Source organism: Falco biarmicus, chromosome 13 (assembly GCF_023638135.1).
Source record: "Falco biarmicus isolate bFalBia1 chromosome 13, bFalBia1.pri, whole genome shotgun sequence".
NCBI lineage: Eukaryota > Metazoa > Chordata > Aves > Falconiformes > Falconidae > Falco > Falco biarmicus.
In genome coordinates this window covers 20,151,934-20,165,794 of record NC_079300.1, presented here as the reverse complement: position 1 = coordinate 20,165,794, position 13,861 = coordinate 20,151,934, and the positions used below count along the sequence as shown (strand labels likewise).

General features: G+C 46.2%; 1 long non-coding RNA gene across 1 annotated transcript in view; it reads right to left on the bottom strand.

The window, feature by feature from the left end:
- Positions 1 to 2,400: 2,400 nt before the first annotated feature.
- The window catches only part of LOC130158432 (uncharacterized), a 33,814-nt gene continuing 22,353 nt past the window's right edge, over positions 2,401 to 13,861 (bottom strand). Inside the window, exons 4-6 of the long non-coding RNA XR_008825289.1 lie at positions 6,094 to 6,196; positions 5,123 to 5,244; positions 2,401 to 3,688 (exon numbers count right to left, since the gene is read on the bottom strand). This is a non-coding gene — a long non-coding RNA (uncharacterized LOC130158432). The remainder of the gene's footprint in view (positions 3,689 to 5,122; positions 5,245 to 6,093; positions 6,197 to 13,861) is intronic.

Here is a 13,861-nt window from a genome sequence, read left to right as displayed (position 1 = left end):
AGGTGATAATCCTGGAAAGGGTTTACATCTGGAATGGAAAAGCTGTGTTTAAAATCAAAGCATAAGTACAGTGATAAAAAGGTGTTTACTTTGGATGCCAGTGGAGTGGGAGGGTGATGCCCTGGTTGTGTTCCTTTGCACCACTGTGTGAGTGCTGTGTTCAATCAGCCCTGGTTCACAACTGTGTGAACCAGCCCTGTTCAAACCCTGCCACATCCCTGTCCTGAAATGGGAGAAAAACAGCAGCAAAATGAATGGGAGAGAGCTGTGACCAGTAGTAAAGTGAACAGGAGAGAGGCCTTTATCTAGAAACCAGAGCTCCTTCTGACCTCCAGACTATTGACCTGTATAAATATATCAGCAAGCCCCATCAAACTGTCTTTAGCTGGCTGGTTTCTTCCAAAAGAAGGCTCCTCTGCCTGCAGTCCTGCTCACCAGAGCTTGGTGGAAGGCTCCAGATTTTGTGTGGGTCCTGCATGAGGTAGCAAAGAGGAGTGTCCAGTGGCTTTCTGTTTTCCAGTCTCCTGAGCTGCTGAAACCTGTTCAGCCCTGAGCATTATTCAGACTGGCTTCCCTGCAGCCCAGTTTCCTTTTACTCAATCCAGTCTGACTGAAGGCTACCAAACGGAGTAGTGTTCCTCCCTCTGTTCTGCCAGATGGGGTCTCCCAGGTTAGATTGGCACATGCATAGTTTTGGCCTGACACAAACTGAACCTGTAACACACAGAACGTCGCCTGCTTTGTGCTGGATGAACAGCATGATCCAAGTCAGCCCACAGCCCGAGGATACCCACAGGTGACAGAAGGGAGAGGGCAGGAATGCACATGTGGGATGCGGGGAGGCCATCTCTGTTGGAAGCAGTTTGCATTTAAATTGGATTAAGCATTTCATGTAACCCTTAGTTACACTGGATTTAGCTTCCAGGCCACTCTTAGTCATCACAGTTTGCAGCGTCTCTCCCAGAGGCCACTCCACAAACTATGTGCTACAGTCCACTGTCATCTCCAGCGCTTCTGCTCTCTTTGCGTAGCCCGTAAGCTGGATGGAAGAGTGTCTGCATGTCAGCCCCCCTAGCTCCTGACCAGCCGGGGCAGACCAGAACTGTACCCACTGTGAAAGACCCTTTCAACGCTCCTTCCATGTCCTCAGGGATGCAGCAGTCAAGGGAAGCCTTAGGCTTGGGGTCTGTCCATGTCACAGCATAGCAGCTGTGCCTGGCCATGGGGAAGAGGAACCAGAATGGATGACACACCGCTGCTGCTGGTCAGCAGCCGGCACAGTTTCAGACAAACGTGTTTAGCATCTCATGAGCAAGCTGTGGTTAAATCCTGGGCAGCACAAAAAACCACAGGCAGGTAAATTAACAGAGAACAAAAATTATCTCCAGCCTATGTGGCTTGCCAAACTGCAGTTGGTTTCATGTCCTCAATTGAGTTCAAACATGATAGCAGCTCCTAATACAACACAAGACTTCAAAAAAAGCCCTAAAACCAACACCATGGGGACGGCAACTTCTACTGCCCAAGAGGATGAGCTAATCAAATTATACAAGAGGAAGGGGGTGGCAGCATTCAACTTTCACCTTTTCTGAACTTCTGATATTTTTCCAGGGAGGGCGTTGGTCTCTTCAAGAAACATCACCTCCTGTAGAGTCACATAGTGAAATTGCTTACAGGAACTTTTAGGAAGTGACCATGGACCACATATGTGATTCTCAGCCCAAAGTCAGCTAAACAGCCCTGCTTTTCCTTTTTCTTTGCATATGTGGCAAGGCCATTGCACGGGGCATGGTACCGTTGTCCCAGTTCAGTAAAACTCATGAGCATGCCTGTAGCTTTATCCAGCTGCTTAGGCTGCAGTTCCATCACTGGTTAAGTGAACCTAAAATTGATGTCGCTCTGGTCCTCTCTTTTTCCTTGCACTGGCTGCATGTTCCCATCTTTCTTCCTACATTGATGGTGGCATTTACCTGACCCCTGGAGCTGAATGGAGCTCCAGATTCCAATCTGGCAGAAAATGAAGTCCACAGGAAAAATGAATACTTCTTGGCTATTTTGAATTACCACAAAACCACACCCATAAACCCATCACTGATCTGAACCCTCCATAAGACAGTTTCAAAAAGCAAGTTACTGTAAATTGAGAGTCCTCTTGCATTTATCATTCTGCAAGATGTCAGATATGTTTCAGAACCACAGATAATTAAATTTTGAAAAACATGAGTAATTAAAGACCTTGTTCTCCAGAAAGTCTTTTCTTTCCTGACTCTTGAGGAAAAAAATGCAACTGTTTCTAGCAATTTCTTCTTTAAAGCATTTTCAGAAAACAAAAAGCTAAAAGCTTGCAAGGGGGGGGAGGGGCAGAAAGAAAAAAGATAATTTTAGTTGAAGATGCAAAAATCTTGAGTAATTTCTCGTAGTCTTTTACTGGAATCCAATAAACACATTACCAAATTACACTGTATATTTTACTAGGCTAAGTTATGTTTCTGTGTATTAGAGGCACAGCATGAAGAAAAACAATAAAAATATTAACCTCCTTCGTATAACTCAGTAGAGTTATAAAATATCTAATTGAATAAACTACATTTGACATGAACAAATGGCGACATTTCCATGTAATGTTGTCTTTTTGGCTTCCTGACAAAGAAAAGCTTAAGGAACTATGATTTTTGTTTCCTAAGGGCAAGTTCTTCTATTTTTATAAACTCAGCAATCAATACTAAAGTATGAGCATAAGCACTTTTAATTTATGAACTGTGTACTTTGAGTGAGTTTAATAGTTTAATCTTACACATGTTGTTATAAGAGTGCTTATTTTTGTTGTACCGTATAGGATTGCTTAATGGAAAATATTGCATTAAAGCATAAAAGCAGCTATATATTTATAAAACCAGAAATGGAATAATTAAGACACAGTGAAATTAATACTGTGCTGATTTTTTGTAAGCAGAAGAGCAGCATTAACTTGAGGGAAAGCACAACCCCAAACAGGGAGCCTGCACTGATGTCACCCCTAGGCAGAGGACCATCAGAAGATGTGAAGGTCCTCTCTGGCTGGTGCCCAGATGAACAGGCTTCTTCCTCCCTGGCAAGCATTTGGCACTCTTCTTTTTCACTTAAAGACCGGAGTCCAGCACTCCTGAGTTTCGACATCTGGCTTAGGTGCTGTTTTGTACCCAATTCCCAACTCTGATGATGTGGCTTGTCCAGCGTGTCCCCTCCAGAGCACCGCTCCAGCGCCTGCCTGTGTTTGAATGGATCTGCCAGTTTGCACAGAGGTGGGAGTCAGCCAGGAGGGGTTACACGTGTTGGTTTAAACTGACCTAGAAAAGACTTAACAACAACAACACTCATCTATAAAAATATCACTCCTATTCATCTCAGAGAATAAGGAGTAGACTTTTATGAGACTAGCTGCGGAGTGAATCACTGCTGTCCATTGTTCACAGCTGAAATATAAAGTGACCTGCTGTTAGTGTTACAGAGAGGATGGCTTTTCCCACCGAGCCCACATTCAGCTCTGATAAGGATTTTCACAATGTGTATTTACCATGTAAAAGCAGGCTTTTTTGCTTTGTAATATTGATGTTAGCCGCAGATGGGCTGGTGGTTGCCATGCAGATGATAATGTTCCAGAGTGTTTCAGTTATTATTAAATGGAAAGTCGCTCCATTTGCATGTCGCCCTAGAAAAGGCACAAGAACCATCTTGAGAATCAATATTGATAATACTCTGAACATGAAGCAAAAAATAAACACACACAGCAATAAGGAGCACGTATCGTGGTGACTCTGATAGCTGTTAAAAGACTGCAATAACATGCAACAGGAAAAGCAGGAAATTTAAAAGAAAGCAAAAATCAAATGTGGCCTATCCAACTTGGCGAAACCCAATATCAGAGCCAATTCTTCATAACTGTATTCTGATTAAGGCCACGCATTAATTAGCAGATTGCAGAATGTCTATATACAGCCGCAAACTTGACGTGTCAAATCCGTGTAGCAGTGTAGGTGAGCGCCCCGTGCAGGAGGAGTGCGCACGAAGAGCAGGCAGACCCAGGCCAGCTGAGCTGCTGGTCATCTCCTGGGAGCGTTCAGGGGCCAGGGAGAGACCTCACACCACCTTTGGCAAGGGAACACAGCGCCCAGGCGAGCCTACACCTGCATTACTGAATGTGGGGCTTTTTGTTCTTTTTGGCCTATGGAAATGTAACGAGACAAAGCAGCAGGTGAGGAGGTTTGTTTCGTAATGCCAATTTGCAACCCACATCACACACAACTAGGAAAGGTGATACTCGCTCACCCAGCTGCCTCAAGCTAGGATGAAGAGCTCGTGACCACGTGTGGGACCAAATGGTTCGTATGGCTCACACCTTTCTCAAACAAGTCTAACTTCACAACCTGGTTATGTAGTCAGTAATTAATGGAAAATCATATCATCTGAAGAGCAAATTCTACACCAGCCAAACTGACCCCTCTGATAGCCTGCTGTGTTCTCTCAGTGCCAGCTTTTATATTTCTATTTATGGAGGAAATAAAAGATTTTCAGGAAAGCATACGTACAGTATTTTTCTTAGCTCATTTAATATTACTAGTAGCCTGACTCCTACTAAGTATTCAGTTAAAATAGATTAAATCAACCCATCAAAACAGAAGATCATGTGAATCAAGGCATGGCAATGAAGACCAGACAAGTGTGGAGTCCTACACACCCTCTGTAGGCAAGTCTCATCATACAGGCAGGATTCTCATTTATTTGATTAATTATGAGAGTGCGTGTGCGCACACATGCACAATAAAATAAAAAAACCCTTTTACTATGTTCTAAAAATATTTAAAGCAAGCAAAACCCACAGCAGACAGAACTAGGAAGGACACCGTGCGGCTGGTTTGGAATTTGAACCAAGGGAAAGGCAATTTTTCCCTTAGTTCCTCACTGATTGTGTGCAGTGCTCATCCCAGCAGAGCCCACGTTATGTCCTAAACTTGTCAGTGAAGGACAGCATTGACACTTTGGACACAGGTGAAAGATGGAACATGTTCAAAAACACTGAATAACTGGTGAAGTAGGGGCAAATCCCGATTCAGGGCTAGTGGTAAGCCATAGTGATTCCACTGACCTAGATGTGGCTTCTTTCCTTCAGCTCAGGCTGGGGTCAAGCAGCCTACTCATTTCCTGATGAGCAGGGCAGCATCGTCATTATCCACATTTAAACAGAAGAGAGGGACGTCAGAAACTAACCTGGAATGCAGAAACAATTTGTGCATCACTTAGTAGAACGAAGGAAAACAGTACATGAGTAATTGGAGTCCTCAAGGAAGGAAAAACACAGAACAACATTGGTAAAGCTGAAGTAAAATACAAATGAGAGTGCTTGTGTGTTCCCTCATCTGCAGCCACAGCTCTCAGCCTGCTTACGCAGGCTTACCTCTTGGTATGGCAGACAACTTTTCTGCAGTGAGAGGAGAAAAATCATAAGCTCAGCTCAGTATCTCATGATTTAATGCACCAGAAATTCACTTAGTTTTAATTTTTTTTTTTTATAGTTTGCTATTTCAGCTGGACCCAGATAATTTTTTTTTACAATTATTGTCACAGGTTTACCTTTTCTAATAACAGTGAAGTGGCTATGGATGTGAATTATAGCATTATAGTTGTTGCCACGGAAATAAACTGCAATGTTATAAGCACAAAAATAAAGAGCCTGCTGCAAAGGAAGATGCTGCAGCCATGGCTTTAAGGAAGTGCTTTTTCGCTAATAAATGTTGAACCAGTTCCTCCAGACTTCCTGAACCATGGGAGGTAATATAGCAGCCCCATTTTGCATTTTTATAGAACTGTGCATGATGTCTCAAATCACTTTAGAAACCAAGAGTGCCTCATATTTGATGGCTTGACGTTAAAAGGTAGTTTTGTCATACCAGGAACTCAAGTGGGACCTTCTGAGCCTGTTTCTGTCATGCTGAAACACAATCCCAGGAGCACGTAGTTGCCAAAAAAGAAAAAAAATAATCTCTTTTGCAGCAAAAATATGCATGCATGAGCATGGCTAAGATACCTCACAGCAGACCCATCCCTTCAGAAACTCACCTTACGCAGGAGGACTTCTCCACTGGCTGTATCCTTTGAGCCTGTAGCCATGCGATGCCACAGAGAGCTGCAAGGGGGCCAAAGGCTGGTGTGATCTAGAGACCTGTTTTAAAGGGAGGAGGAAAAAAAAAAAGATTTAGTGTGGCTTAGTTATTCTTGCATGATCAAGGCAAAAACCACACTGCGAAAAAAACCCTCACTTGCAATCAATTAAATACCGTTTTGAGAAAAGCCATCTCCTAACCTTGCTCAGAGGATCCAATAGACCATTAGTAACGTCCCAGCCCAGGTGGCTCACATCAGCCTCACACACGCTGGGCTGCCCCACCAGAGATGCTGCCTGTGGAGGCAGCAGCCGTCGGGAAGTACATGCTGGGAAGAGACCTCTTTGGTACTCAGGTTGAAGACATGGTTACTACGTAAACAAGGAAACCAGTACTGGCTGCAGAGAAGCCCTGGCACCCATACGTGCTGGTCTGCATCTTGTGAAGTCCAGCTCCAGGGCGTGGGGGAGTGAGGAGCTGCGGGTGCAGCTGCTGTCCTGCTCTACGTGTTCACAGAGAGAAATAGGTACCAAACGAAATAGGTTTCCAAAGAGCATGCCCGTGCCAGGGAGGGGACGTGGGACAGCAGAGCAACAGGGGACACAAGTCCACCACTCCCACCACAAACATGTTCCTTCAATTAACAGAGCAGAGGCACAAATGAGGTTGCAATAGCTCCTCATTTTTTTACTTTCTAATCCGCTTTCCCAGCCCCTCCAGAAGAATCAGAGGACCAGGCTTGCAGAGGCTCCCTTGCGCATCCCTGCCTTACTCGACCCTAACCCACCCTCGCCGGCTGGGATTCTGCCTCGCTTGGGCAAGGCTGCAGGTCATCATCCCCGGCAGCTGCCCGTGCCCTACCTGCAGGGGTGCTGGGCTGCCAGCCAGCCCCGCCGACCTCCCTGGCAGGCGCACGGGCAGGCATGGTGGGACAGAGCCAGCCAGCCGGGCTGAACGCCCCCGCCCTGCACGTCGGTGGTCGCTGGGCATCAGGGAAGGAGCAGCTAGAGGACGCAGCGGCCAGCTGTGGGCATTGCCAAAGCCCACCCTCCATCTGCTCTGCGGGTACACGCAAACACACTTTGCTTTCGTAGTCTTAGGCCGACTCATGTCACAAACAGTCAATTAGCTTTTTAAAAGTTAAATAAGCAAACAGAACAGGAGATTATAACTGATTAACTGAAGGGCAGGAAACATGAGAAGCTGGTTTACTAGAAAGAAAAGATCTTGTGCTGAGATCTCCAGTAATTAGCAGCAACAAGACCTACAGAAATTTATGAGAGGAAAAAAAATATCGAACCCTTCCTGTTTAAATGTTCTCTTTTCACATGTTTTGCTTGGAAGACTAGCTTAAAATACAAACACAGGCTGGGTCTCAAATACAGAATAGATTCATGCTCTGCAAAAGTCATATGCTCAGATTGCAAATCAAATGAATGTGGATCAATGCAAGCTTTTTTTTTTCTTTCCCCCCAAATTGTGTATTTTGTTAACAGCTGTCAGATTGACAGCTCAATACTTTACTTCAAGCATCGGGAAGGTGAGTTGGTTACTGCTGGCAAATGCTTCAGGTCCTCCTCAGAACACAATTGTAGACCGAAGCCACTAGAGAGTAAAAGGAAGGCTTCCTTCGCCGTTACTGAACACTGTGATTCGGTCATAATTCAGCAATTTCAGCTCAGCAATGGCTTTGTGACCTGTTTATCAGCCTGCATGGAGCTGCTGTCGATTGAGCAGAAGCCTACCTGGTTTCATTACACTGGTTCAGAAGTATCTTCCACCTGGTTCCTGGAGCAGCAGAGTCTCCCTGATTCACATAATGAGATCCCCAGGCAGAGCTGAAACCCTGACCTAGATTTCAATAGCTCTCCAAGCTGTGTTTATGCATCTTCAGCATGGCTGTGTTTACTCTTTTAAATTGCAGATAAATTGCAAATTAAAGAGAACCCTGGGTCTTTTTTTTTTTTTTTTTTTTTTTTAAGGTGCATTTATCTCTGCTTCACTCTCCTGGCTTTGGCTTTCTTTGGCTTTGCTGGATATTTCAGAAGAAAGCTTGAATCAAAATTAAGCCTCGCTCCAATTGATAACAAGCCATAGGATACACTTGGAAAACCAACGCTAGCTGAGCAGCAGTAGTTTCATTGCGCAGGAGGACAGCAGGTCTGATCCTGACTGAACACACAGAGTTGTCAGGTTGTTATTCTGCATTATGTTGTGCGAAGGTCCCAGGTGCAACTACAGCTCCAGGACGTGGGTCTCTGCATGGGGTTGAGGATGGTGCTTGAACTCCAACGCAAAGGTGAAGTAGAGCAATATTATTCCATTTCCCTGATAGTAACTTGCAAACACCCGAGGTAAATCTGCCTATGGATACAAAGCAACATAGAACTGGAGGTGGCCCTGGGGGGCTGTTGGGCCTCATAGTCCTGTGAGTTCCACCAGCAGCGCTGCCAGGGTGGCCAGCCCCTCTCCCATGTGGGGGCATCACTTACTGTTTGCACCTCACTTCCAAAAATCCTCAGCAGCGGCCAGGCTCTTCCCCAGCTGAAATGGGTGACAGCAGGATTAGGCCACTGCAGAGGATTCTGAAAAACCCTCAGATACAGAGCAGCCTTCCTTCACCTTCCAAAAACAATCACAGATTTGGGGAAGAAAAAGCCCAAAGCTTGAGCACCTTCCATGACAGTGCATTGTGGTGGCTCTGCGTGCACATCCTCACCACGGGAGCTGGTGAGGTTATCAGCGCCCAGCGACATCTCATGGGAAATGATGGAGCAGGGGGCTAAGCTAGCAACTTTCCTTTGCTAGCTTACCACCACTGGAAAGCGGGGAGCCCTTTTTCATAAGCCACCGTCATAGACACAGGAGGTGGCGTCTGGCTCCTTGGGCAGTGATCTCGTATTTGTGTAAAAACCTGCCTGTGGACACGCTGGAGGCCCCTGGCTGGGGCCGCTGCAGAGCAGGGCGGTGCGGGCAGCAGGCACGTGCTTTTTGGAGCCTGCTGAAGCCTTGTTCACATTAAAAAGTGAATGAGCGAGTGACAAACTGTTGAATATTTTTGGCCTAAAAATAGCTCTCCCACAACCTCACCCTGCTTATTTCAGTGCAGCGCTGAACTGCCATTAATTTACACTCACCGGAAAAGAGAAGGAATGATAACATTTTTGTTCTTTCCATAAATGTTTTCTATTTGAGTACTTAACATTGTGGACTTCCTTTGATGGGACTTGCGATGGCAAAAATACATTTTTTCAAAACGGTTTTTAGAAATCCCTGTCAACACTTGGATACCTACAGAGCTGTGACCGCCCAGCTGTCACCTCCATGCGAGTTCCCCAGCAGCCAGCCCTGCAATGACACAGGTAGGAGGCACAGGTCTCTGCTGCAGGCAAAGGTGAGAGCTGGGGAAGAGCTCTGCCCTTCTCAGCCCGTCGGTTTGCACTCTGATTACTCCTGCTGAGAAAAAAATTCCCAACAGGTCTGAGAGGCGGGAAAGAGTGGCAGAATTAGGGCTCTTTCTGTGCTTGGAGTCAGGCAGGGCTTGAAGAACTTTTAACACTGAGAAGGGAACAGCTCAGCTTTGAATGCATGGGAAGCTGGAGATAAAGTCTGAACAGCCCCCTTCAAATCAAGAACTTCATGTCTGCTTTTGCTCTGCGTGAGGTACCACAGCCCTTTCCCCTTGCCTGCTCTTTGCACACACCAACGGAGATCCCACGGAGCTGAATTTTGTGCCATCCTGCTCCCATTGCCTTAAGGAGGCATGCCTGTACTCAGGGACTAAGCCTGGAATAAAGCCCTGCTCTGCATGGTGAGAAGATAGAGAATTGACCTTCAGGTGAGCAAGAGGTCCTGTTCCCATCCCTGCTGCAGCCTGCACTCTCTCAAGCAGCCCCATGCTAGGGGTCTGGCAACCACATGGCCGCTCAGCACATCACACCTTGCTCATCCGGCTGAAAGCTACCTAGCCATGGAATGCTTCGGAGTGACACCGGCAGCGATGGGGAGCAGGAGGAGCCAGCCCACCCCCTCCTGTCACAAGGCACCGCTCTGCCAGACTAAGCAAATCCCTAAAGCACATGAAATGCTGTAAGCCTGCCGTGAAGCCACCTCCTCGTGGGCATGGTATCCCATACCCAAGGCAACATCCACCACTCAGGCTGATAGTTGGCCAAAAGAAGAGTTGCAAAGCTTTGTCCAGGAAGGAACATTAGCTTTTCTTGCAACTTCACTGAGAAAGATTTGGAAACTGGTCCCCGTAATGAGGTGGGTATTACATTTCTGTCATTCTGCAAAGGCTCGTGAAAGCCAGGCACCACCTGGCACAGCACTGCCTGCAGCAGCAGTTCCAGCAGGCAGCTGGGGCCGTTTCAGCTCCGACCGTTTTCCCCACAGGTACGTTCATGAAACTACCTCTACTCAAAGCCCATTGCTGGCCCTGCTCATGCAGCCTGAACACTGTCCTGCTGTTTTCAGTCAGGGTTTTCGATAAGCCTTTTGCAGGATGAAGTCTCCCTCTTTGAAGCACTTGCATTAGTAGCCTCTGCTGTTTGTTGTTAATCTCCAAAACATGACTGTAAAATGATACAGTTGGTTAAATAGGAAAAACAGTTTTTTCCAGCTGCCCTGATGGCACTGTCATGCTCTGTTGTGATGGCCATGACCATGTACATTACAGTGCCCATCAAATCTCCCTGTTTGGGCTTATCTCTGCTGCTGTCACTTGCTGGTGAGGCTGTTTGGTGCGTCACCCACCCCACCTCACACTCTCAGCTCCAGTCTGTTCCTCTGTTCCTCCATATGGCACAAACCAGGACTGTGATGCTGATTAGAAGAGCTTTAAAATTTATCTTGTTTGATTTATGTCTTCAAAGGCCTCTGGAAAATGTAAATCTGCATTTGGGGGGGGGGGGGGGGGGGGGAGGGAATACATTTTTGAAACAGCTCCAGATTAAGCACATACAACAAAAGGCAAGGGAGAGGAGGTCAGACTGACCAGAGAGGTGTGGGAGCCCATCTTCTCTTCTTTGGCAGGTCGCTGGGGCAGTCACCGGTGGTGCAGCAGGCAGCTCTCCAGGCTTGGTCTGACCTGGTGACAGCGGCCATGGTCCAACCGAAGTACCAGACTGTCAGCGGGGGCCCCGGGCAGCTCTGGCAGGAGTGGCATTTCCTCAGGGGGTTGGAGGAAGGAGTGAAAGGATGGTGAGTTGAAATGCTGGGGGATGCCTGAGCGGTGGGATGAGCCCAGCTGGCCATGCAGCTGCAGGGAGGGGAAGGGCTGGGGGGTCCCCTGCCTGTCTGGGACTGCTGTGGCTCCCTGGGGATGCAAGGGCACTGTGGGCAGACTTATTGCCTGCACATTTTGTGTCCCTGGGAAGGTAAGTAACCTGTATAAATACAGATTAATGTAGTCGAAAAGATTTGGATGCTTAAATCTGTAGCTTTTAGAACAGATGGCTGCTGCAGGACCCCACTGCCTCAAAAAAGGGGGGCATGGAGATGCAGGAAAGAAAAGGCCATTCTCTGCCCGTGTCTTCCCATCAAACACACACAGTGCCTTTTATTTATTTATTTTGGAACGGCACTGCAGAACCCTGAGACCAATAATGGACCATAATGAGCTAAAACTGCTGACCACGGCTTAGCTGTATGTAATTAAAACCCCGGTACATGCATGGCGTTAGCGAGGAGTGCCCAGGGAGCAGTGCATAGCGCTCTGGCAGCCTTCCCATGAAGGGCTGCCCTGTACCCCACCGCCTCTTCCAGGGGAAGACCCCTGCACCGGGAGCCTTCCCTCAGCTGGGACCGCTGCCGGCAGCCAGCAGCTGGGCCCCCATCCTGGCAGGGCTGCGTGCCCCCACGGGTGCCACCAAGTCCACCCGAGGGGAACTCAACCTCCAAATGAGAGGTGCCTGGGAAAAGTAATATGAATAAACAACAAATCAGCAGCACTCGCAGATGCCCTGAAGGTGATACGGGTTCTTTTATGTTCTTCTAAATTAGATTCACAGAAATTCATTTAGCGATGCTAATGCTGCAGGCCCAGGAGGACTGCATCATCCTTTATGGGCGCATAAATACGTGTTTCATTCTCTGTCACATTTAGTATCAGCAAAGATTTCACACACAGCTGTAGATCAGCTCCCTTTTGATCATGATCTGCCACCCTTTTCTAGCCATTCAGATTTATAGCAACATTAATAGTTTCAAAATAATAGCATTTACTGTATACTAGATTTCAATAAATTAGAAGTAAGCAACAGTTCCTAACAAAGACTCCAGAAAGCAACAAAGCTGGACTGAATGTAAGCTTTTTCATCCCAATTAACACATCCTTGTCTATTGGCAGAAAGTTTCCATTGCAGCTGTGAGAAAATAATTCCATGGATTATGTCACATTGATTCAAAGTGAAATTCAAAGCCAAAGAGAAAGCACAAAAGCATTCCCTATGTTCTTACAGAAAATATCACTGCTTCAATTAGGTGCTACAGATGCTTGGAGTAAACATATTTTCCACTGGTTTTCTTAGAGCCATACCCACTTAAATCTCCAATATTCTTCTGCATGTTCATTTTTCATCCCAGTTTCATACCACGCCTCTGGGTGTTAGTGGTTAAGGGGATACTGCCAAGCAATGAAAGCCAAGAAAAGCTGGGATAAGAAGGGAAAATATGGCCTTTATATAGTAAATAAACTTTTCAGCCTTAATGTTATGGCTGCTGTCAGTATAACTCAGAGAGCAAAAAAAATAACCCAGTGCTAGTTGTACCTTTCATTTCTTGGACCATGTGAATGTCCAGTTCTCCAGTTTTCAATCTGCTCCCAATCCAATGGAAATAATGCACACAACTGAGCATTCAAGCCTCTAATAAATCTCATCTTTGTGCGGAATCCTTGGGATTCAGAATGAAAACAAAACTAGATAAGACTTTTCAATATTTCAGTAAAACCTGACTTTTTTCCCAGTAAAAACTTGAGTTCTAGGGAGTCTAAATATCCTGTTGATACAACAAGCACACAGCAATAAGGCCGGAATTGAGATGTTGAGCATCTGTTAAGTAGTACATGTGAACTGTACATAAATACACATAACACCTGTGTGGATCTTTTCAAAACAATAATAAAAGTTAGCAGCCTTGTTGCCAGAATAAACTGGGAGCATCCTAAATATGCAGGCGCTGGAAGATAAAACCTCCTCAGCTATGAAAGTCCTTCCCAGGAGCACTGATGGTCGGGGTAGCTCAGAGGTGGGAATCCCGATGGAGACACACCTTCCTCCCTGGCTGCAGCTGCACCTTCATAGCACCTGCGATGGGAAGCTGGAGCCACGGCTCTCCCACCCACTGCTAAAGAGAACCTTTTGGTCCTTTTGGTCCTACTCACGGAGCCAAGTCCCCCTGAATATGCTTGTGCTGTTCTCCATATACACCAACAGAAAACTGTCACCCCAAGTTACTATACTGTACATCCTTCTCTTCCAAAAGTGTGGGCAGGGGAGAAAGATGGGAAGAAATCACCGGGTTTATAGGTGTTATAAATGCAGCTTACTTTAGAGCTAAAAAGTCCTGGCAGATGGTACCCAACATCTGGGAGAATGTAAATGCCCAGGTATAGAATTTGTTTTCTTTGTTTCTCTTTATTGAGACCCTATTTGGTTACAGTGTGTTGTGATAAGTTCTATTTCCTATGCTTGTCTTCTAAATTTAAATCTCAAAGCAATGTT